Source organism: Portunus trituberculatus, chromosome 49 (genome assembly GCF_017591435.1).
Source record: "Portunus trituberculatus isolate SZX2019 chromosome 49, ASM1759143v1, whole genome shotgun sequence".
Taxonomy (NCBI): domain Eukaryota; kingdom Metazoa; phylum Arthropoda; class Malacostraca; order Decapoda; family Portunidae; genus Portunus; species Portunus trituberculatus.
The window spans coordinates 10,861,185-10,887,859 of NC_059303.1; the positions used below are offsets into that span (position 1 = coordinate 10,861,185).

At 41.7% G+C, this 26,675-nt stretch overlaps 1 protein-coding gene across 15 annotated transcripts in view; it reads right to left on the minus strand.

Annotated features, from left to right (window-relative positions):
• LOC123499346 (homeotic protein ultrabithorax-like) overlaps positions 1-26,675 on the minus strand; it is an 817,282-nt gene that overhangs the window by 663,488 nt on the left and 127,119 nt on the right. For 4 of the 15 annotated variants that reach the window (XR_006672955.1, XM_045247229.1, XM_045247237.1 and 1 more), the window contains exon 1: positions 12,625-12,770. The exons of 5 other annotated variants lie outside the window; for them this stretch is intronic. The gene's annotated coding sequence lies outside the window, so the exon portion shown is untranslated. Of the gene's footprint in view, positions 1-12,016; positions 12,482-12,624; positions 12,771-25,207; positions 25,224-26,675 lie in introns of those variants that run through there. 6 more of the 15 variants (XM_045247227.1, XM_045247241.1, XM_045247239.1 and 3 more) reach the window with 4 other exon arrangements.

Below are 26,675 nucleotides of genomic sequence, written 5' to 3' on the forward strand. Positions count from 1 at the left end.
AAAGAGAAGACAACAGAATTTTAGAACACTACTTTGAAAAGCGATAAGTGGAAAAGGAAACAGAGTGACTAAAGGAAAGTAGATGACTGTCAGAAGACAATTAGACAAAATGGATGGATCAACATAAAACCAACACAAATAACAAGAAAAAAAAAGAAAGATAAAACTGAGGACTAGGGAAAGAAGGAATCAAATAAGGAGAAAGACAGAGAGAGAGAGAGAGAGAGAGAGAGAGAGAGAGAGAGAGAGAGAGAGAGAGAGAGAGGAGAAAGGGAAGATGGAGGGAAGGAGGGACGAAACCGCACCAGCACCAACGAGTAGGAGGGAACTTGGCCACAGTCACCGGGTGATGTAATGAACGGAGGGAATATATTTGAATCTTAAATTAGGGCGTCCTCTGGCAGCCTGGTGTAGGAAGGGAGAGAAGGAGGGAAGGAGAGAAGGAGGGAAGGAAGGAAGGAGGATGGGAGGGATGGAATGGAGACGGGAGAGACGGGAAAGGGGGAAAGGCTGGCAGAGACACTGAGGGAGAGTAAAAGAAATGGGGAGTGGGGTGAAGGATTGTAGGAGGGAAGGTAAGACAGACGAGATGACTTGATGAATACTGGAGAGAGAGAGAGAGAGAGAGAGAGAGAGAGAGAGAGAGAGAGAGAGAGAGAGAGAGAGAGAGAGAGAGAGGGAGAGGAGAGAAAGTAAATTCGTTCCTTGTTTGTTTCCTTCCTTATGCCACAGACAGAAAATGAGAGAACTTACCCTACCACTAAATGTCGTGCGAAAATTATGAGGGAAAATAAACTCCAAACTAAATAGGAAAATGTACAAGTGGTAATATCGTGACCTCAACACATTAACAAAGGAAATGGTATATCACTGAGGACTGAACACCGCAAAAAAACCACGAATACATATGGGAAAACCGACACATTTCAGGGTTAACTATTGCATCTTGTGGGCATGGCTTTGGTGGTCGAGGGATGGGGACACGGAGCAGTTTGAACCAGTTTGGTGGTTAGTTCTGTGGAAAAAGAGGAGGATACGGTAATGTAATGGTGGGAGGATATGGCAGAGAAAGAGAGAGAGATGGAGTAATAAGATTGGGGACGGTGCAAGGATTAGGCCGCCATGCAGAAAGGAAAATGGATCCCCTCCACAGTAGACTGAGAGGATCGCGGGTATCTAAGGGCGTGACTGGCGAGGGTGGCAGCCACAACCCCCACCACCTCTTTCATTGTCTCTAGAAGATGAATGAGACTAGAGTTTAGCTGCCCCTTTACGCAACATTCGTCTTTAGATGGATTTTTTTCCATATATAAAGAAAAGAAATTTATCTTAAGTGTGTGTGTGTGTGTGTGTGTGTGTGTGTGTGTGTGTGTGTGTGTGTGTGTGTGTGTGTGTGTGTGTGTGTGTGTGTGTGTGTGTGTGTGTGTGTGTGTGTGTGTGTGTGTGTGTGTGTGTGTGTGTGTGTGTGTGTGTGTGTGTGTGTGTCTGTGTCACAAGTTCCAGTGGAGTCCTGGACAGCGACCGAAGGAGGACCTACAGGAATCCAAAGTTCCTCGCTGTAATATGATAATCAGCGTGCTTGGAGCTCCTCTGTGTCGGCCTTATTTGAATACCCTTCAGAGTGCGTGGGGAGGGGATGGAGGAGGTGTCGTTTGTAGCGAAGGCACGCGTGGGGGCCTCGTCTTTCATCGCTATCAACTACATCAGGAAGGGCTTCGCCAGGGGGAATACACTGTCCCTCCCTGACCTTTCCTCCGTCGCTTTCTTACTCCTCTCCCTCGTGCACTTCTTTCTTCTCCTCCTATTCCTCTTCCTCTTCCCCTTCCTTCTCCTCCTCCTTTTCCTCTTCCTCATCCTCCTCCTCCTCCTCTTATACTTCCTCTCTCCTTGGCCTTAACATCCTACCATTGCGGCCTATTTCTTTTAATTGTCTAACATAATCTTTTATAGCAATCTCGCTCTAAAAAGTAAATCCCTTGATAACGTTAAATAAGTACAATGCCACATAAATGAGAATGTATGAGACTTTATTTAAAAAAAAGTTTTATCGGATGGAGACACTTGAGAATAAGCATAGTTTTCGAAACAGCGTTAAATGGGACTACATTAAAAGTTTTCTCGCATTTTTTTTAAGTTTGTAAAACAAAGCAATTATATATATACAAGTGAAACAATATACGTAAAGCAAACACAGAAAAATTACATATCCGATTATGAAAAGATAAAACACACACACACACACACACACACACACACACACACACACACTAATCATCAAGTGTCACGCCACCGCCGCCTCCGCCCTACATCATCGCCGCGTGCCAGTATCAATAATGCTGCACCCACGACGCAGGCGCAGAGCCATTACAGAGACGCGTTAGGCCTAAGGTGGCACCGTGATGGAGTGTCCCTGGCGGCACCTCCATGACTCAAGGAGGGAGGGAGAGAGGGACGCGAGATATGAGGGAAAAAAAAAAGGTCATATAAAAATAACGATAGAAAAGGGAGCTGAGAAAGGGAAAAATATATTATCACTTTCTTTTTTACTCCGATACGTATGTTGTTGATGACTGTGGTGCTTCTTGGGAAAAAGTAACTGCACTCGAGAAAAAAGCTTCGAATGTTGCACAACTGAGATGAGAGAAATGTATAGGTTACTGAGATCACCGAGTTTTGGGGCGAGCAGTTAACTAAATATTTAAAGCACAGGCGCAACAAAAACAGATAAATAAAGCAGGAGGGGGACGGGTCAGTAGTGTATGAAGGGGAGGAGGTCTATATGGCGTTAAGATAAAGGCCTGGAGACAATAGCTATTGGTAGGCCTAAATGAATTTAATGGTCTGTGAGGGGGAGTGAGCCTGGCACTGCTTCAAGAGTGCCACCCTTGACCCCCATTTATCCTCCCTCCCTTACCCTCACCATCCCATCAGTCTCACCCGCTCTCTCCCTCACACCATAACACTCTTACTCACTCTGCTCTCCCCTCACCTTCCCCGCCCCCAACTGCTACAACTCACTCACAAAACTCATCGCTCCCTCGCCTTTCCTCACAGCCTCCCTCGCACCACCAGAACAAAAGCGGGATACACTGGGAAGGTTCATCACAGTGTTGAGAGAAAAAGTTACCAAAAGAAAACTTAGAGCCATAAACACTGAAGACTTCACTTTCACTTTACTGACGCCCACAACTGTGCTGTCCTTAAGTAAGAGACGCACGTGTTAGTACGCCGTTAAACATTCCTTGCCTGTGTTGTACTCACTGCATAACAACAGTATAGTAAACCACCGTCCCTTTACACCAAAACGTTTCCAAATCCACAAATTGATCAACGAGAGAAAATATTAGTAAACAATCAAACAGGATTGATAATAATGCTAAACATGTGCGATTAATTGGTTGTTGTTTTTTTCGCGTCCAGTGTTAGCTTTTCATGATATGTATGCGAGTATGATGTACGTACACACACGCTAGTACACATACACACGGACATGGACGTTTGTAGTTCACACACACACACACACACACACACACACACACACACACACACACACACACACACACACACACACACACACACACACACACACACACACACACACACACACACACACACACACACACACACACATACACACTAACGCCTCACTTCAACTAATGGCCAATCGCGCTAATGACTCTTTAAGCTGCTGTAAAAAAAAATAATAGCAACGACAAGCGAAGCTCTTTTGCTCCCCCACAGCCTCTCCCTCTTCCTCTCCCTCTCCCTCCCACAGGTCTGCCTCGCCTCCTGTCCCCTCATCTCCGTGGCTAAGAAGCTGATGAAAATATGAGCATCACTTGGTTTATTATTTTGTGATTATATTTAAGAGATACATATTAAGAAGCCGCTAATGAGATGTATTCAAAAAGGCAAGGAAGTATCTAAGTTTAAGTTTTTATCTCGTATAGCAAATTATATTTATGAACGTATCGGAATTGCTAACTGGAGCATATTTGTCCTTTCTTTAATATTTACTCTTGATAAGACTTACGCGGCTTCCACTAACCGGCTCCATCATCGCTTTGATTCATAGTTAACACAACGCTCGGGTATTAGGTGACTTATACTTAGCCATCATTTTCAAGATCAAATCAGGAGTATCGAGATAAGGAAAACTGCTTGACTAACCTAAGGGCAAATCAACATTCCCTCCTGTCAACCAGAGAATTTCCTGCATGACGTTGGAGAAAAGCTGAAGACAACCACTACCCATATTCCCACGTAAAATGGAAGAGAGAATTTTCAGCAAAAGTTGGAGGAAAAATGGTAAATAAATGTATTGAATATGTATAATGCAGCAGATAATTGATCAAAATTGAGCGAGGAAAAAAAATGATAGAGGAACATTATTATCAAAGAAATACATAACTTCTTTAAAAACATACATAGAAGGTAAAATAAAGGTAAAAATACATGATGCAAGAGAGAGAGAGAGAGAGAGAGAGAGAGAGAGATGGTGTTAGAGGGAGGGTGTGAAATGTGAGGAAGGTTGTGATGGTGTGATGAGCGAGACAGGAGGGGGGGTAATGCAAGGGGAAAGTGGAGCATCTCTCTCTCTCTCTCTCTCTCTCTCTCTCTCTCTCTCTCTCTCTCTCTCTCTCTCTCTCTCTCTGATTCATCAAGAAGAGGAGTGAACAGGAAAAAGAATGTAATATCGAGCACAGTCCATCACGGCTCCAGAGGGGTCGCCGCTCCCCTGCCACTGCCACATTCCACACTCTCTCCCCCTTTGGTACACGCTATTTTTATTCATTTACACACTTTTATTCTCTCACTTTTGCCTATCCGCTTATAGATGGGATTACTTTCGGAAGTTGCTCTCCTCCTTAATTGGAGTGAGTGGTAATCGTATCGTATTCTCAGGTGTGAGAGAGAGAGAGAGAGAGAGAGAGAGAGAGAGAGAGAGAGAGAGAGAGAGAGAGAGAGAGAGAGAGAGAGAGAGAGAGAGAGAGAGAGAGAGAGAGAGAGAGAGAGAGAGAGAGAGAGAGAGAGAGAGAGAGAGAGAGAGAGAGAGAGAGAGAGAGAGAGAGAGAGAGAGAGAGAGAGAGAGAGAGAGAGAGAGAGAGAGAGAGAGAGAGAGAGAGAGAGAGAGAGAAATTCCCCTTAATCTTCTTGCTCTCTTTGATTTTGTTCATGTGGAGGACGTAGCTTTGCTTTTCATGTATTTTTCTTGCTATTTGCATTTATTCTATTTTGTCTCCTTCCCATTATTCTTAATGATCATCCTTTCCTTACCCACCACAAATTCTCTCTCTCTCTCTCTCTCTCTCTCTCTCTCTCTCTCTCTCACGTACCCTTCAGCACTTCATCATTTCAAAACAGAGGCAAGAAACCACTTCATATTTCATTATGACGTGATCTTTGACTGTAACGCGAATGTCGTGAGAAAGTTTTGAAAGTTCGTGCATCAATCATTATATAACTGCGCAGTGTATGGGTTAAGCGGGGGAAAGTATGCTGAAGTAATGAGCACCGAAGGAAGAAAAAAAAAAGTTGTAAACGAATTTTCAGCAGAATTCAAAATATAAGTAGAAACTTTAACACCCAAGGAATGATATTTTTTTCCTGATTTTCTGTATCCGTGTGATAATGCATTACATGGAAAAGGTGTGGCCGTCAGCATACGTGTCTCTGTTTACCTAGAATAGTTCACATAATCAATCCATATATTTTTTGTTATTATTTTTTTTTCATTCTACCAACACTTATACCACAATATAGATAAATTTGTGAAATGTTATAGTATTTGCATTACAGCAGTAACAGGACAAAAAGTCAGGTCACAAGAATTATGTTTCTATTTCTTCTCAATTTCACATTCGTCGTTATCAAATCGTCTTTCCTATAAAACATCACATCAACAAACATTCACACCATTACAGTGTCATTCTCAAATAGACGTATGCAAGTAAGAACTACATTCACTTATCTAATAATAACATAAGAGTACCCCATTAAGCGTCTTACGTACTCCCGGCGAAGGAACACGGTCGGAGCCGCTGCCGACAAACCAACTCTGTCTAGCCACACTAAAGCCGGGGAAGAAACGTATTGTAAGGAGAACTGCATCATCATATACAGCGTCAGTGAACTGCGTGCTGACCCCGTCTATTGATCGACAACGTTACACTGAACTGCAATAGCCCGCCACGCCGGGGAGTCTTCGTCACGAGCACCGTCATGGTCATCCACGCCGTTCTCACGCTTCGACAAGTAAGCGTATCTAAGTATTTTAAGCATTTCCCCCTCCTAATAAAAGGCCCATATTCGCCTCATCAACCAACAAGCTCTTCGTCTTGCTCGGCTTTCTGTCTCGCGTTATAAAGTCCCCGTTCTCCCAATTTTGCGACCAGCTCCGTTTTCTCTCTCTCCTTTATCGTCGTTTCCCTTCTCGTAACAGCAGGTTCCCATTTTCTATCTTGCACTGCGCCATAAGTCAGCGTAATCCCTAATCTACCTCATAATTCTAGTCCTAATTAATACTTGTCGGGTCTAACTGTAAGAAGGTAATTTGCTCGAGTATAACTGCACGCAAAAATGGCCCTTCATGCCCTCCCTGAACGCTTGCAACAAACGCCCCTGTTGCTCTCACGCCTGATAAGTTATTACCCCCCAAAAACGAGTTTCACTATAATAATCGCCAAAATTTTCCAATCATGCTTTTGCTGGAAATTAATTCTCCCTACGGAGTTTTATTTTGTTCATTATTGACTACAGTAAATAGTGGAAAAGGAGAGTAATAACTGCAGGAGGTGGACGCTAGAGAGACTTGGCTACCGCTGCTGCCCGACAACGACGCACGACTACCGCAGCAATGGTTGGGAGGTTGACGTAACCTTTATTGAAGGGCAGCCGTACCGAGGTGCTGAACCGCATTATACTGCCGCTAATATTGTTCGCTAAGCACTTCTCTGGTACTTCACATGTTGACCTCAACGTTTTCCCGAGACACACTGAGAAGTGGGATATTGTTCCATGCAAGACAGCGGGCGCCCAACTCAATCCTTCCATGTGAAAAAATATAAATAGAATTCCAAGTCTGGCGCATGCATGGGGTGTCAACATCTGGGCACAGAAAGGGCCTAAGCGAGGGAGCGGCCATTAGGCGAGAATGGCCCATTGTAGCTATTTGATTCTGATCCTAATGGCCTGAAATCAATTATAGCCTTGTGTCTTGGAGCCTCGTGATTAACTAGCTCGTTTTTGATAACTATTTATTACACGCCGCACGTTACAAGGGCGTAAGCGGCAGATAAGGCCGGCCGGGCTTGAGGGCGAGAATGATGGTGGGAGGAGGACGCGTGGCTGACCTTGTGCGCCTCTACCACAGAGTTGTCAACAGCGACTTCTGTCTGTGGCGGGGGCCTCACGCCCTCCCAGACGACCGGCCCGCTCAGGGTGTTCAAGTAGGATTTAAAAACAAGGTCTTGCAGCGTTGAGTTTCGAGCTAGAGCCGTGTTCCTGCGGCGGCACAAGGCAGGGTCAGCAGGGACTCACCTCCACCGCCTGACACTTGGGTAAAGATGCAATTATTTTGCCAGACAACACAGATTTACGGGCGGTGCATAATCGTGTAATCTTTCAAGGGATGTATTCGTAAAAAGAATTATCAAATATCTCCTCTGGGACAATTTATGGGTTACTCGCAATAGGCTGACTCCTCCTTTCTCAAGCTGTAATTTACTAAGCATCAGCACAGTAATCATGGCCATTAATCATCCAGGCTTTGCTCCGCCCACTGACTCATGAGGCCGGTATCCCATAGCGGTGGGTCACTTACAACCAGACTTTTCATCGCTGCGGCCGAGCCACCTTAGGAAATGGCGCGGGCAGGGCAGGAACTCAAGATATTCACCTCCTTCCCTTCTCTGCACGCTGACCTGCACCAGTCATGTAATAAATTGTGAGGGTTTTAAGAATATTAAAAATAAAGCCACAAGCGACACGATCATAGGCTTACCGAGAAGCCTCTAATATTTATATGACAAGGTTTGTTGTTGCGGAGGAGAGGGGGTGAAAGAAGGCTCCTCGGCGATCAGCTTCCTCGGCCCTGAAGGTGATCGTATGAGTTTGGTTACACTCTCTCTTACTTGAATATCAAATATAGATCTAAGCAGCGAAATAAGGTACCGGTACACTGGAACAAACTGCTACAAGACGGCCGCGATCTATCTACCAACAGAACAAATATCCATTCTCTAAGCGCTAAGAAAAAAAAGACATACGTGTATATTGTTATATAGTTTTTGTGATCACTTGTCCTGATTGTCGGGAAGCTTTTATCTTGGCTGTCCACCGTCCGTCATTGGCAGCCCCGTGTACCAGAGACAAGCGCCATCGATTACTTGTGTCGCGGTGGCCAGACTCCTACCAGACACGACGGCAACACACTTCACGGCAATGAAAAAAAAAAAAGTATGTAAATCTCAAAAGATGAAAGGAGTTTTAATCACAAAAGGTAACTTGACATACACGCTGGGCAGCAGCATCTTTAGAATATTCTCACCAGCCATTGGAGTTAAGGTATCAATGTATTATCTCCTTACATCACTTCGAACATAAATTCAGCTCACATAAAAAGCTCTTGGGCACGAATGCCTTAAAAGCCTGTAACTCCCATTAGCTCCCCAGGCCGAGACAAGTTGATGAATTAGAAGCGAGTGAAGCCAAGCAAGAGTTTACGATAATGGCTTAGACCTGCAATAGAGACATACGGCCTGTGTGGGCGCTGATCAATAAACATTACCGGCCGAGTCGCTCGTCGCGGCCGGCAGATGGAGCCTGCGAGTTGGTCATGACTTAGCGGCTAATTAACTCGATCAGACTTTATATTCCAGGGAAGCAAAGGGTTAATTAGTTTAAGATGAAAACAATGTCTAATTAGTGCACATCATGTAATTATTCATTCTGGGTTCACTGAAAGAGAAAAAATTGATTCTGTTTTCGCATTTGAAAGCGATGAGTAAATAAAAACACCAAAGGTAATAACAAATATATTACAGTAGAATTATCAGTATGTGTGTGTGTGTATGTGTGTGTATGTGTGTGTGTGTGTGTGTGTGTGTGTGTGTGTGTGTGTATATATATATATATATATATATATATATATATATATATATATATATATATATATATATATATATATATATATATATATATATATATATATATACACACACACACACACACACACACTTCATATGAGAGTAGAAGGTAAAGGATGAGAAAGAAGAATAACCAAAAGCTCCAGTCTCGGGTCTCTTAGTAATCCAGGTCAGGAGGCAGACACGATATTAAAAGCACATGAGGTGCGTCTACCGCCATCCCGCATTAGCGAAAGAGCGATTGTTTGTCCTGGAGGAGGCGCTTTAGATGAAGTGGAAAGGGACACCAACCAAGAGGGGGGGCACCCAGCATGCTGAGCGGCGGGGCCCAGGTGCTCCAGCCACCCTGCGCTGGGATGTTACCAGGTTCTGCATTAGACGGCTTCCCACTGGCCTCAGTGAAATCCCTTAGATTTTATCACTGTTTAATATTTTCCGGGTCGCGCTCGAAATTCACCTATGCGGAAACATCTTATTATGCATAAAATTCGACGTCTGTCATTAGTGTCAACGTGGACATTTTAAACACCACGGGACCCAAAGACTCACCCTGCCTTGCGCTGCCAACCACAACCATGACCTACCCTCCGCCGGCAGAACACAGCACATAAACATGATTCCCACGTACAGCAAGCTGCAGTGAGGCACTTTTGTAATTTTTGCTTTGTATTCCAGAACAAAAATGAAGAAATTTGATAGGAATGGAAAGAATTACAATTTTTTTTATATATATCTTATCCCGAAAAATTACTCAGTGCGGCTAAAGGTTCTTTAAAATTGTTTTATAGGAACGTTGCTCTTATTAATTTGGTGCGTAATCAAGCAGGAACTACAGAACTCTTTCAAAATTGTCCATACGTAATTATTTCCTTCAAACAATGCAATTACTTAGATAAGTTGCCTCACAACAAATGCATCACCGTCAACGGCGTTCCCACTGCCATCTCGGGAAACATTAATGACCAGAGATTTACAATTGATTCAAGAAACATCCGAAAAATGGCAGTCAAAGAGTGTAAGGTAGAAAGCAGTGGCTGTTTGTCACTTGGTGAAGGTACAGCTGCGGGAAGATTTTAAACAAACAATGCTGCAAATTGTTATGCAAATATTAATACAGAGAGAATGTTGTGATTTTTTTTATATACGTCCTCTATGTCTCTAATATGCTCAAGGTTTCTCTGTAAAAAAAGTACCTTGACAATAACTTTCAAACACTGAACATCAACAAAAGTAAAAACAAAGTAGTAAATAAATATGTAAATACTGCATGAAGATGTACTACACGTGTTCATCTCAACCATAAAGAAGAAAATTAATTAAATACGAATAAAGTTTAACATAAAAACAATCAAGAAGAGTTACATAAGCACCATCGGAAGCACCACCAGCACCACCACCAGTAGAGGAAGCAGATGCATAGAGGTAGTAAATCGAGCAAAAGCATGAGGTCTGGGGGAGGGGAGTGTAGCAGCCAGCGTGTTCCTCTGCTAAGGTGCTCATCTACTATGTGCATCTTTTACTGCACCATCGCCATCAAAGCCGCGAAAATTAAACTCTCCTTCGACCAGAGTATAAAAGAAAACACTTTGGAACCATGTATAATGTTTATCATATACAACTAATTAAAGTGAACACAAACGAGTGCAATTATTCTCTTATAATTAGCATGAATATCGCTGCATTTATTAACGAAATTCGTCTATTACTGCAATCAATCTGACATTTTTTGCTGGCTCCAGTTAAAATATCACTCGTTTACCCTGCCAACCAGTTTGGTGTCCATTGCTGAGATATGAAAGGGGATGCAATAATGGATTAATGACTGCATTAGCATAACATCGAGAAGAGGGCTATCATGGCTAATAAAAAGAGTAATGAGGGTGCAGTGAAGAGGTGCGTGTGGGGACGTTAAGCGGCATGGAGTTAATATGACGAATTGTTGCATGATTAAAGGTGAGGCGCGGCAAGCACTCTACAACACTGTTTTCGAAGTTTGTGTCTTATAAAAACTGGAGACGCCGCGTCGACTCATACCACTCTGAACTTTAGCTTGACCCACTGATGGGTGCAGCAAAAAGGGAAGGTTTGGGAATGGAACGCCGTACACGCTACAACTCATGTTAGTCTTGCTGGTTGCAAAAGTACAGATAAACGCAAAGATTGTGATACATTAAGTTAATCCGCATGAAATGAGAATAACATATGAGTGATGCTTTAGTACTATAACAATACACTTATGTGCAAAAAAAGAATCTCTCCTATAATCCGTCACAGGAAAACTTTACCTGTAACAAAGATTCAAGAAGCAAAATGATCAAGATGCACTCTATTAAACATGCTCGTCACGTTATTATCAGATCATTGGCAGGGATGTGACCCGTAGGATGGTCACGGGAAGCACGAAATTATCGCGACATTGGTATTCTGTTGCAATGAAAAGCGGTTGCAATGCGCATGTTGATCGCGCGCTCACTGTCCACTGAAAGAAGACACTATATGCCCATAGTACAGTGTTTTGTTTCTTGGTATCCAAGACAAGTCGGGTTGCCATCTAGACTTCCAGGCAAAACAATGCTATGCATGTTACCAATAGCACCACTTGAGGGACACGAATCACTTGGGATCCAAAAGGATGAAATCCCAAAGCTTTTTGTAATTCACCCTCATCATCACCCTTGAGAACTCCATCTTTTTTTTTCTCCTGTCGTGAAATAGGGAGCAAAGTTCACCAGGAATCGATTTTGTGGACCAATTTCATACAAAACTGAGATATCTCGCAGATTTGAAGATAATATGCTGCACAAACATTCATTTTCCATCACTTTGCCAAGCCAGGACGAACAAATAAGTGACCTACTCTGCTGACTCACACGCGTTAAGGGGAAGAGGTTGCAGTCCTGAAGATGGCGAGCTATTTCCGTTTCGTGTAAACCAACACTGCAACATCACACAAGAAGATTACGGCGGGAGAGTCATGTGGTGAGACGTTGCAAATGTTAGTAAACAAAGATGGACCCAGAAACTTGTGGAAGCGGCTAGGCTCGTAGCAGATAACAACACGAGAGGTCCAATAAACACTTTCACCTTCAACAAATATACCGCAACACAGGATAAGTTGCAACACACCCGACACAGCACGAGGATCAGAGCGCACTTGGCTGAGGAACACGTGATGGTGTGTGAACCTCTGACGTATCAACAACCCGCGTCGCATTAAGGCGTCGTGGGCTATATCCATCACGACCTCCCTCAACAGGTGCAAATCTCCGATGGGAACCACACGCGGCGGCAACAGACTCCTCCAAGACGCAGCATATGCACACTAAAACCAACACAGCGTCATATGGCAGTCAGGGGGAGAGGTTCCTTCCGCCCACACACTGCACAAGGTTACCACACAATCTTCCCGTACCCATCATCTGAAAAACACATGCACACTCCCCACACCCTCCACATGGGCATCAGGTAGCATACTCACTGATGGTTGGTGGTGGAGACGAGCGCTACTTCAAAATCACAAACCACACACTAGAGCACAATTCCCCCGGTTAGCCCACACGCCCGTACACGCCGAGACTGTAAGCAACCCTCGCACAACACCTGAACTATCTACTGCACTGGGCCCTATACGCGTCTCCAAAGACCCCCACCTCCTCCCCCCCACGCTCCCCCATGCACCCTGCACCCACCCCTCCTGACCCTCCCCTCTTACCTCACCCCCCCAACCGTCTCCTTCTTCTTCTTCTTCTCCACCTCGTCGTCCTCCTCCCCTTCCTCCTCCCACATTGGCGTTGATGGCGTCTGCAACTGCCCTAAGAGCGACAGTGCTAGTGAGGTGCTTGGTGAAGGCAACATGTGCAATCATTTGGAAAAAAGAACAAATTCAGTCTTTTGCTTTTTGATTCCAATATGGCAACTCCAGTGTATGAGAGGGTTGCAACAAACGATAATTTAGGTATTTAAGCAAGTACGAGGTCTTGTGCGAAACACTCCGACACGATTATACTTTCTTTACGTTTCACAATGTGCGATGAGTGAAAGAAAAGCAGTTATGATATTTATTTTACCCGGAAGGTGAGACAAATTATGCTAGAAGTGACAACCGGATCGAGAACACCTATCGTAGATCTCCCTCAAAGGTGTTTTTGCACGCCTCCCCAACAGGAAAACGACCCATATTGAGCGATTAACTTAAGTCCATGATGGCTGGTGACGCCTCGCAATAAATTACTGTCCCCCGCACTCCCCCTCTCTCTCCGCCCCCTCTAATTATCACCATCCTGCGACCTCCCTCACAGCTGCACCACCACAATCCTTTACCACCACACCACCACCACTACCACTACTACCAACACTAACGCCGACCACATATCCACGCCTCTCCTCACTTCAGCTACACTCTTCCCACAACTGCCATCCCTCACCTCCGCCACGGTTACTAATGCTTTCAACACCACATTCCCAACTGATCTCATCATCACCATTATTTTCACCACTACTCTCTCCCCTGACACTATATCACTACTTTCCACATAACCTCAACAAACGTAGTCTATCTCCTTAGTACCTACATACGTACATTCACTCTTTCTTGCAGCTTCTTCGCAACAAACTCTTGCCAACCAACAAACAGATTTCCACGCTTGAGAAAAAAAAATATATGATTATGATAATCTTTGATTGCCCCCAGACATCCACAAGCAAAGTGACAACAACAATTTTAATTCCTTTTATGTGAAACTGGCCATCCCATCCATAAATATTACGACTCCTAATGCCACACTCAAGCAACAGAGGATAATAACACATACAGTCATTAATATAACATTCATTGTTCGAAACTGGTCACCCTCTGATCCTATCAACGCCACGACCTGCCCCGTTACACTACACACCCACTATTTCCACAGTAACTCACTCCTACACTTTCCAGCGCCAGCACCAGTCCTCCACCTCGCTCTTACAACTCCATCTGCCACCACCGCACCACCGCAATATTGCAACCATGTGGGAGTCTGACACAAAAACGCTTAGTAACTAAAAAGAAAAATGGCCCACAGAAGCAAACGTCAACCCGGTGCCCTTCACCACATGTTCCCCTAAACGCTCCTTCTCCACAGCCGTTCCACTTCCCGGTCAACACTGTCTTTCAATAACCGTCACTGACTCATCACTGTTATCCTAAAATTTTATGGTGCAAAAAAGAACAAATTTCCTGCCTCGTTACAAGTATTGGAGTTCCACCAGTCACCGCTGTGTCAATTCTTGTAGCCATTTCCGTGGTTACAAGCCATATTCGTGAACGGAATTTAATAGTTATGATCAACGCAAGACACTCAAACCAATAAACTTACATAACCAGGATTATCACACCGTCATTACCACAGTTCCTTTTAGTTTGAAGTCACTGTTACAATAGTCTCTCTCTTTCTCATTATCACACCAGTAATCAATTCTTCTCAGTTACCAGTACTACCTCCCTTACGTAACCACATTCAGAGTACCTAACTACTGACAATTTTACTATTTTGTCTCTTTCTGCACTCGCAGTAACATTTCTAAACGTCTTGATTAAAACAGACTGAATTGTTTAATATTCTTATACTTACTTTCCTTGATCTTGCTATCCACTATACACAAAACTTTAATAACTATAACAACTGTCACTGCCATCACTAAAAGTATCTTCCCACACTAATTTGCGCCACTATGATCCGCCTTCTACTAGTACAGGTACTATCGCTATCTCTCCCTTCCACTTGTACCTCACCTACGTACCTCTCTCTCTCTCTCTCTCCACACCACGGCCATCCCTACCTTTCTCCCTCCACCCCGGTCATCCGGCACCACCATCCCTCACCACTAGGAGACTTAGCTCGACACACAGGCAGCCATATTTATCTTTCTGACGGCATCTAATTCTTGCAGTTCACCTCCAGTTCCTCAGTTTCTCAGAGAAAAAAGTGGCCGTGCGACTTTCAAAATGTTTTCGGCATATTTCGGACTTGACTTAAGCTTAACAAGTGTCCAGAAAGGCGAAAAGAATAAAGTTAGGAGAGTCACCTGATGCTCTGAGAGGAAAGTGAGAGTCTTACAAGAGAGATGTCAAGCAGAGCACTCGTATGTGTCTCATTGGTAGTTATCTTTGTGTATTAGGGTGTATTTCTTCACTATGCGGGTTTCCTTGAACTGCAAACTACTCCCAATATATGAAATCTGTTACAAGTCAGGTAGTGTCGGAGATATTTTTTCCTTGTCACTGATTCTGCCTTGTGAGGAGGAATATATTACGTCAGATTCTTAGCTTAGATTCACGAGTGTTTCCCATAAAATGTTGAATCTTAAGCAGCCATTGTGCAGTGCCAGGGTGGAAATAAATTCCATTTGGTAGCCGTGAGACTTCAAAAGCAATTAAAAGATGTAGAAATTTTTCACGGGTTGTAAATGTCGAGAGTGTGATACACTTGGAAATTCCTACGAGTATATTATACATTTAGGTGGCTAAATAAAACCAAAGTATCATTCGATTATGCTTCCTTCTGTCCTGTGGTAGGCGGCTGGTGATGGTGTGAATATTGAAATGTTCTCCATTTCTTTCTTTTTTTTTTCCATCCAATAAATCAAGTATCCGATCATCCAATAAAACGCATGGCATATTGGGAAGACCGATTTTAGTATTATAAGAAAATGCGTTTTGTGTTTTAACCTTGACAAAATACTTCCATATTACATTATCACATTGATATCCACCAATGGTTACTGCATTTACAAAAATATCCTGATATAAGCTACACCGTTTAAAAGCTTATATTTCCTTCGGAGGAAATAAACAAAAATTTGAAAAAATAAAAAAATATTTGCGTACGAGTGTTTTTATCCGATGCCATTAAAATTGTAAACCCTCAAATATTCTCTTAAATGACTATCAATCATCGCAATCTTGGACACACTTTAACCACATATTAGCATCAAATCAAACACTGAAATTCATCCACGAAATCTCCACAAATTAAACATACTTTGTCTCTCTCTCTCTCTTTATTTTTTTTTCCTCACATCTTGATCAGGCACAAAAAACTTACCTGCATTCTTACACGACATGAATTTCCCTTAACGAGTCCCACGAACCCAATGTCAAGAAAAAAAACAAACTAGATAAACGAGAGCCACGAGTTACAGTATTCCTTCCTTGTCTAGACGGCGCGTGGCTGAAGCTCTGAGGGTGAAAAGAAAGCTGTCCCACCCCTCCAGGGACACACGAGGACCTGCCCTTCACCCTGCGGTACCCCTATGCAGCAGAGAACCCCGCGGCAGCCCTCCCTCTCAGATGCATCAAGCCACAACACGAGTCCACAATACCTCGCCCTTTTGACACGTACACAAACCATTAAGCTCGCGACGCCACAAAACCAGTAAACCTCCGTCATAAACCATTCTCTCTCTCCCCTCCATCTCTTTCTCCATCCCTCCGTCTCTCTCTCTCTCTCTCTCTCTCTCTCTCTCTCTCTCTCTCTCTCTCTCTCTCTCTCACCAAACGAACACAGTCAGGCTCCGTTCCCACTATCTACCGAGGTTATCGCTAGAGATGAATGCATATGTATACTGTAAGATCTTGCCACACATCTCCAGCCCTCTCAATACCCCCTAGCTCTAGGACACTCAACCAGTTACAAATTCACCATTGACACACGACAGATGCATTACTTTATTTTAATTCACAAATAACTTCAAACAACCGGATCTGAGCAGCAACTCTAAAATCGTGATACAAAAAAAGATCACATCCTGTCGTGGAGGAATTATCAAGGTGGATATATGCTTGAGCGATTCTGGCTGTGTCGCTGTCTCCCAATGTGCTGGGAAAGGTGTAGTGTGAAGACGTGTTTGATTCATCGCTCTCCTGGCCCGAAAGAGACTAAGAGAGAAAGTGGGAGGGTATTGTTGATGGGAAGAAAGGTTGAGCAAGATGGTGGTTTCTCCATTATGGCCGGGGAAGTGCAGAGGGAAGAAAGAAGGAAGGGAGGATAGGAGAGTGGGAGAGGAGATGTCCTGATAAAGATATGACCAAAGACAAAAGGAAAGAATATTTATGGTTTGTTTTTATTTGTTTTTGTGACTCTGTGTGTGTGTGTGTGTGTGTGTGTGTGTGTGTGTGTGTGTGTGTGTGTGTGTGTGTGTGTGTGTGTGTGTGTGTGTGTGTGTGTGTGTGTGTGTGTGTGTGTGTGTGTGTGTGTGTGTGTGTGTGTGTGTGTGTGTGTGTGTGTGTGTGTGTGTGTGTGTGTGTGTGTGTGTGTGTGTGCAGCAATAATCGGACAATGTGGTCCTAAAATTGCGTATACATTATTCATATTTGTCAGTTTTTGTAAAGATTTTTTTCTGTGACTGGAAATATTCATCATTCTTATTGCCTATTATTACCTACTCATTTTTATATCTTTCCACCTTCTCAGACATAATACTACACTCTGTTATTCTAATTCACATAACTCTCACGAACAATATTTCTTGTTCCCACGATAAGGATCTAAACCATTTTCACTCCGGACTTCAAAACTTCCTTTCTTCCCTAGCGCTGGTCCTCACACCCCTTCCTTTAAAGCAGTGACGATAACTTCATCTTTATCCAATATTGCAGCTTCCAGTCCTCGCAGCTCCTCGCCTCCACTTCATCCACAACCACTTTTCCACCTGTATCCACTGTCACACTCCAATGTCTCAAAAAATGCATGGCAGTAATTCAATCGTGGACATTCGCTGTACATTACAATCAGATCTCATACATCTCTCGCGTAATTAAACGTTATGTCATTGCTGATTCCAATTGGTTCTCATGACAGATGTTGGGGCTGAGCCATCACATACCGACCCCTCCCTCCTCGCTCCTCCTCCCCCGCGCCTCCTAACCCTTTCCTTCCTCTGGCCCCAATAGCTTACCATTGCCTTCATCCTCTCATAGGCACCCATAAGCTTTCACTTCAGCCTACCACGTACTATCTTCATTTCGCTCATATGGATCTTTTGCAGCCCCTGATCGCTTCTCACTCCTCTTAAACTCTTCTTCTGTATTACCGACCACCTAGTTCTCCATCTTATACCATATTACTAACTTCTTCCCCCGCTGCCCGTCTCGCTGCTCACCTGCTCATAATCCTGTTCACAATGCGTGTGTTTTTATACTACAAACTGAACGAGTTTTTTTTTTTGCGTCCAGTTCATTGGTGTGTTGTTAATGTTCTATTTTTGTTAAGGAGCAAGTCTGTGTCAGGTTCTTAGAGGAACATTTATCCCGTATTGATTCTCTTGTTGCTAGTCGATGTACCGAGGGGAGCGCGGTCACCAAACTGTTTTGGTGTGCACATTTTGGTGATAAAAGACACGGCTGATCTAAGACATCATTTGAATGGTAAGTGCAAAATGTGTACTGTTTTATAAATAAAATTCACTTACGTTTAAAAAAGTTGTAACAAAAATGTTCGACCAGCTGACTACTATTACGCAAATCTTTTCTTTTTATTTATTTATTTTTTTTTTTCGCACCAGTATAATAATGTCTTACATCAACTGTAACTCTGCCAACAAATATGAACCCCGTAGACAATGTAGAGCTCCTTTTGACAAGCTCTCAAGACCAAGATAAAATTAAATTATTGGATAATTACTTTCGAATATTAACACTGACAGGTAAGAGAGGAGGACGGCTCTCCATGCTGCCCTAGGGAACGACTAGTGGAAGAGAGGAGGATGATAGAGAGGGAGAAACAATAGATAGAAAGCTGCGATAAAGGAAAGAGGGAAAGAGAAATTAAGTGAAAAGAACGAGATGGTGAAGGCCAATAGGGGAGAGTACAGACATATAATGAAATAATACTAGATGAAGGCACGGGTGGTGAAAGAGACTGGTATTTAGTATATAAAGAAAACGTTACGTAAAGGTGTGAAATGAAATTAACTAATATATATATATATATATATATATATATATATATATATATATATATATATATATATATATATATATATATATATATATATATATATATATATATATATATATATATATAGAATACATGTATTTTTCTCATCATATTTAACAGAAAGACACTGAATACGAAATATTAAGACAGAAAGATTAAAAAAAAAGACCAATGAACTTTACCTGCTGAGTTGAACAGGTAGAGCGGAGACTAGCGAGCACATTAACAAAGAGAGAGGGAGAGAACAATGAACAGGTCCGAGGAAAATGGAAAGAAGCCGGCACGGATGGAGGAACAAGATGAATATCGTCGGAGAAATCAAGAGAAAAAAATAAATAATGAAGAGAAGATGCGGTGAAGTCGATAATTGAGCAACAAATCAAGGAAGTCCAGCATCCATCAGCGCCGCATGGCCACAGCGGTAACACTGAGCATTTCTGTGGCGAGTAGTCGAGTAGTCGAGTAGTCTCTTGCCATAAAGTCAGCAGAGAGGGGAAGGTGGTGGGCGAGATGGAGTGAGTTATGTCTTTGTCCAATGAGTGTTGCGGTGGTGAGGGCCTCGAATGACCACGCCGACCCGCCACTCCGCCGCCCTCCCACACACCCAGTAGGGAAAATACTCGGGAAGTGAAGCGTATAAAATAAAATGTGAGAGAGAATAGAACTTCATATTAAAAGAAATCATGGAAATGTAAAACCATGGTATAATCTATAACGTGAAAATACGGAGCTAAGGAAGAATAGTGTGAGCGTTTAACATAATTTTTTGCTGAAATGTGAAATGTTAAAGAAAAATATGAGATATATACATATATATTCTACAGAATACTTTGAAAGTAGTGAAAGCATAATGGAAATGGAAATATAATGGCGATAGAAGTACAAAAAAAAAAAAAAAAGGCGAAAGTCCATACCGCATTTCTATACGTAAAGGAAAGACTACTTACTGAGTGAAACACACAGGAAAGTTGTAAATATAGATTATACAATTATCATAGATAAACCCTCTACTGATCTTGACTCCCATGTTAGATAAGACCATGCACAACGTCAAGAAAAAAAGATAAACAAATAAATGAAATCAAAAGGCAAAGGGAGAAAGCAGGGAGGAAATAGTAGGGACCAGCAAATAACATTTCCACAAAGTCAACACGAAGAGGAAGAGAACAAACAACACATGGGCAAGTAGGAAGTTAAAGGTAAACAAGGGCAGAGAGCAAAACAACAACAGAAGGGAGCACTGGTCTGTAGTGTCACGTGAACACTAATTAAACAAAAACAAAACCTCGTGCAAAGGCATGAAAACTTACTTTAAGAGGGAGAAGAAAAAATAAGGACAAAAAAATCCCGATGATGTAAAGGACAACTACATTCAGAGTCACCACCACTTGAAACAACAACATTTTCAAGAGGGAATGAAAGGATAGAACCACCACCAGCCCTCCACACAGTACCACCGCCACCAAGACCACCAAGACCACCAGCACCCTTCTCAATCATGGTAACTCCATCTACACAGCCATATACAGATCGTCACTGCATACACACACTCCTGACACTAGCAACACAACAGTAAAATATGAATCTTCAGCATAGCCACCTCACCCATTGGCCACATTACCCCAAGCCACAATTATCACTATCATACCACCACATCACATAAGAGAGACCCGCGGAAGAAGTAAGAATGAACGTAAAGTACATAATTTCTCTTTCTCTCTCTCTCTCTCTCTCTCTCTCTCTCTCTCTCTACCCTTTCAATCCCTCACGTGCTATTTTTTTATTCTCGCCGCTCTGTAGGAAAACACGTTACAAATTACTCAGTCAAACATCCAGTCATTTCCTACGATTACCCGTCAGGGCCATTACACTTCAAAAACATAACTTACATGCGGACGAAGAGCGAGTACATGAAAAACAGTGATAGTAATGAGAGTAAAAACAACAAGACGCGCACACTTAATCACTGTCCAGCGGCCATTGAGGATATCGTAAACATGGTCTCATACACCTGTCGCGTTTCTATAACAGGTGAATGAGGAACTAAGGCTGAGCTGAGACCTGAGCCCTTTAATGAGAGCTATGATGGAAGGAGGAGGAGGAGGGGAAGAGAAGGAAGAGCAGGAAGAGGAGGAAGAGAAAGAGGTGAGTGGTAGTGGTGGTGGTGGTGGAGAAAGTAAAAGAAAGAGGCAAGAAAGGAGGAAAATAATGATGTTAATAATAATAATAATAATAGTAGGTATGATAATAATAAAGATAACAATGATAGCAATAATAATAGTAATAACAATAATAATGATTATAATAATAATAACAATACTACTACTAATACTAATAACAATAATGATAATAATAATAATAATAATAATAATAATAATAATAATAATAATAATAATAATAGTAATAACAATGATAATGATAATACAGATTGTTATTATTATTATTATTATTATTATTATTATTATTATTATTATTATTATTATCATTATTATTATTATTATTAATATTATCATTATTATTAATATAATCATCATTATTATTATTTTTATTATTATTACTATTATTATTATTATTATTATTATAACAATTAGAAGAAGAAGAAGAAAAAGATGAAAAAGAAGAACACGAATAAAAACAAGAACAAGAACAAGAACAAGAACAAGAAGAACAAGAACAAGAACAAGAAGAAGAAAAAGACGAAGAAGACAAAGAAGAAGAAGAAGAAGAAGAAGAAGAAGAAGAAGAAGAAGAAGAAGAAGAAGAAGAAGAAGAAGAAGAAGAAGAAGAAGACAAAGAAGAAGAAAAAGTAAGGTGGACAAAAATAGAACGAGAATAAAAAAATACAGTAAAAAAAACACACACACAGAAAGAGCAGGAAGATAAAACTGAAAATCCCGAAGAGAAGGAGGTGGAAGAGGAGGAGGAGATGAAAGAAAAGGAAAAAAAGAAAGAAAATGATGGAGAAAAAACATTCTCTCTCTCTCTCTCTCTCTCTCTCTCTCTCTCTCTCTCTCTCTCTCTCTCTCTCTCTCTCTCTCTCTCTCTCTCTCTCTCTCTCTCTCTCTCTCTCTCTCTCTCTCTCTCTCTCTCTTTGTATACGAATGCCAAAGAAAATTGCCCACGACGCCAACGTGAAAACTCGTCTATGAGCTTCTAGTATTTTCATTACGTCTCAATATTTTCCACAACGTATCGTACTTTCCATTCATACCTAGAAACACTATTTACAGGGATGAGCAAGGTACATACTTAGTCGCAGCCGTTCCTGTCTATTGTTACTAACGACAGGGAAGACTCATAGATAAATGTAATTAATTCCTTAACTAATCTTCCTGTCTGCTTTTTGGCAATTTTCCTCGTAAGAGTTGATGATAAGTACTCAGGGAAGTAACGGCAGAAGCAACGGGATTTAAATTATCATTGGCATTTTTCCCGTGTGGTAAAAGTAGGTCAGGACTTATTTACCCCAAGCCTAGGTGCTTCACTCACCCCAGCAACTCTGTGCACGAGGATGGAAGAGGGAGACTAGATGAGCACCTGATAGGGAAAATTGGAAATAATTGGTGAAGAGCAACAAACAAAATCTAAATATAACTTTACTTTGCTAAAAGTAAAACAAAAAAATACCCACAGGTACACATAAGAAGAGAAGAGGAATAATGATTCCATCCCTGCTAATATGATTCCCTCATTAACAAAAGAATCACGGTTAGAATGTAAATCAGAGGTAATGATGCTCGTCTCTATATAACAAAGGCTTCCCCTCAATATCGTCACTGCTTCCTTATAGTCGCTCCCTCAGTATTCATGAAAGTAACGTTGGTATATACATATATATATATATATATATATATATATATATATATATATATATATATATATATATATATATATATATATATATATATATATATATATATATATATATATATATATATATATATATATATATATATATATATATATATATATAACAATATATATAGTCGTGAGTACAGGCAAACTAAAGTGTCGCCCAAAACCGGCTGTGGAGATAGTGAGTGTTCCCAGGGAAGCCTCCAGCCCCGATGCTCGGTGAGGGGTAGCGGCGCAAGGTGCGGCATTTTGTTCCGTGATTTGTTGTATCTACAGGTGTTTTGTACCCCAAGCAGAGAATGTTCTATTGTCACCACGGAGATGCTCACCTCAATAATAGCATGACAGTATTTACAAATATTTGATGTCATATAAAAATTGAAAGAAAATGCAAATTATTTTCATAAATGAAAAATAAATGGTGTGCATAACCTATATAAATATGTATATTTATATAGAAACACACAAACAAAAGTATGTGTAAGAGACGTTCTATAATCAGTAATTTTTCTCTTCTTGCTTTCTTGACTTTTTAAGATTGTAAACCAATACAAACGTTAATTCATTTTAGGATTAAAGTAACTCAACAACACTATCCAGCAGATGCCGCTTGAATTACATGCCGCACCTGACCACAAGGAACATGACTCACATATTGTCTGCCTTTGCCCATTACTTCATATATAGCTCAGCACTTTACAAACCCTCCTGATACAAAGACGGCAATAATGCTATTGAAACTCCCACAATCAGGTGTTCGTGAGGGCAGGCATTTCTCGCCGCTGGTCGGTGGCGCAGCGGGGTGGCGGCGCAGCGGGTGCGCTGCGGACGGAACGCATACATGCCGCCACTCAGCAAGCCGCGACTCATTGTTGCAACGATGAGGACAATGTCTCTCCCAGTCTCCACCCTCACATGAGCAGAATATGAAGCGCCCTAAACAAGGTGTTCCTGCATGGCCATAGTCGTGGGCCACACCCATATTTCTGCATCAAGGTCTCAGTATTAAGAAATTGTAGCATTACGCTGGGCGTGTGTGACCGCGACGCTGCATAACCAAAGATAAAATAATAATTCTGCGGAAAATATTGGTTCTTGAAGTGTTCATCACACAAACTAAACCTTACTCCTCATTCCCCATTCAAAAATTATATTCATATTTCTATATGAATATTTGTGTACTAATATATATATATATATATATATATATATATATATATATATATATATATATATATATATATATATATATATATATATATTCAAGATCTGGTAATCTATGTTTCAAAAGTTTTGTTTTTATTATAAAAAAAATGAACAAAGAAACAATATAAAACTACTGTTTAGATTTTTTTTTCCATTAGATTCATCTTTCCTTAATAAAGCAAAAACTGCTATTTAGTGCATTATTAATCCTAAAACACAAGCGTTCATTAATTATATTTTAATTATTTTTTATGCATATAACAATGTAATTGGATAGTATGAACCCCTAAACACCTGTAACCTTGTCTCTAAAAAAATTACACAGATTTCATTGACAGTAATTGTCTTGCACTATATATTATAAATCCGTCTAGAATCACAGTCAACAGATGTAAATGTGTTAAATCGCAGTGTTAGAGGCGAGCGACCACAGGGCCGCCACCAGCCGCGCCTCTTGATCTTTACCAAGTGTTATCTGCCACTGTTTAAGGTCAAAAAGGACTTAACCAACAGACAGCAATAGAACCCACAATACTATTAAATGCAGTAGGAGCGTCGCCCTTGGCCCTGGAGCGGCAGCGAGTGGTTTATAAAGGCGGCTTAATGTTTCCCCCACGGTGACGATATGGCAGCCGCGCGACTCCCCGCAGAGCGGCGGGATTGCAATGACTAATATCCGCTCACAATATCTCCCTAACAGCTCCACGAGCTATTAAAGGCCGCATAAGTTTGAAAACTTGTCATTTAATGGAAGTCGTCATTGAAAAGTAGGAGAAAAAGACAATGAATCCTTAGAGAGAGCGTCAGAAGTGAACAAAGGTTATAAAGACATAAGAATTATCGGAAAGAGGTGCAGGATGGTGAAAGCGATTTTCGCTCAAGATGTTGGATGAGCTCAACCTCGGCTGCGGTCGGCGGTCGGCCTACCGCCTACTTGACTCCTCCCCGCCATGAGAGGACACGGGGCATGTGTTGCGTCTTAAAACACAGACATATCCTGGATGGACAATTGGCGACTTTACGTACCTCGTTTCACAATGCTTCAGGCTAGACAGGACCGCAGGGTCGACACGCGTGTACCGTCCACTAAACAAACGTTGAAACGTTGCTGCGCTGGCATACGTACGATTATTGGCTACTCTTTCATAGTTATTGACTCTCGCTGGCTGAGAAAAATAAATAACGATTTTTCTTTCCTTCCTATAGAACCTACAGCAGAAGGCAGACACATCATGCTAACTGTCAGTGGATAGGAGATAGCTGGTAAGAAATTTTTGTCTCATCACAGCAAAGGAGGATTTGACCGTGCGAGAGAAAAATGTGTGGCAACAACTCTCCTGCAGCGCGTCTCCCCCCTCCTCCTTCCCTTCCTGACATTACCCCTACCTACTTCTTCTACCGCTCTGGCCCCCTTTCCTTTCCCCCCGGCAAGTTCTGGCACCTGCTATAATTCACGTATTCTCGCCCCTCGCTCCCCTCTCTCCTTAGCTACACAGAAATTACGTGCCTTTAATCTCTCCTGTTTTACCCCCCCCTCTACGCCCTTTGCTGAAGCAGTGTCTCAGTGCATTCCATTCCTTCTTATTGTATACAACCGTCTTTATCCTTTCACTTCCTCTCTTTCCCTCCAATTTCATCACCTCCTTTTACGTTCTTACGTTGTCATAAACATGTTGTCGTTGCCTGACTCAAGTTTCTGTAAACTATCTACCTTTCCCTTCACTCTGATTTTCTTTTCTGTTCTATAACGTTTAATTTACAAAAAAAATATGATTTGGATATTGTATCTAATGAATTAATTATGAAATAAGAATTGCATACAGATTTCTTTTCTTAGTTTTCTCGCCAATATTAGGTCTTCAATGAATACAGCTTCCGTTCCTTTACTTTACCTTCCCTATTTGCTTTTCTTCTCTCTCAACCCTCCTCCTGGCACCCTCAGAGCCATCTCGACCCAACTTTTGGCACCCAGCCCACGAATCACCCTCAACGGTCCTGCCACCAGAGGGAAGCACCTTCGGGACATTACTAAATGTCTTTCATTAGTACATACATACATACATCCTTGCTCTCTCTCTCTCTCTCTCTCTCTCTCTCTCTCTCTCTCTCTCTCTCTCTCTCTCTCTCTCTCTCTCTCTCTCTCTCTCTCTCTCTCTCTCTCTCTCTATATATATATATATATATATATATATATATATATATATATATATATATATATATATATATATATATTCATAATTAAGAAATAGCATATTTAAAATGCAAATGGTTTACATTATTGTACTGTGTATGTGTGTGTGTGTGTGTGTGTGTGTGTGTGTGTGTGTGTGTGTGTGTGTGTGTGTGTGTGTGTGTGTGTGTGTGTGTGTGTGTGTGTGTGTGTGTGCGCGCGAAACATATCATAACACAACTTAAAACTACCTTCATTACAATTTAAACATTAAGCTGCTGAATTCTTGCGGTTTTGTTTTTGTCCTTGCAGCTCATTACAGTA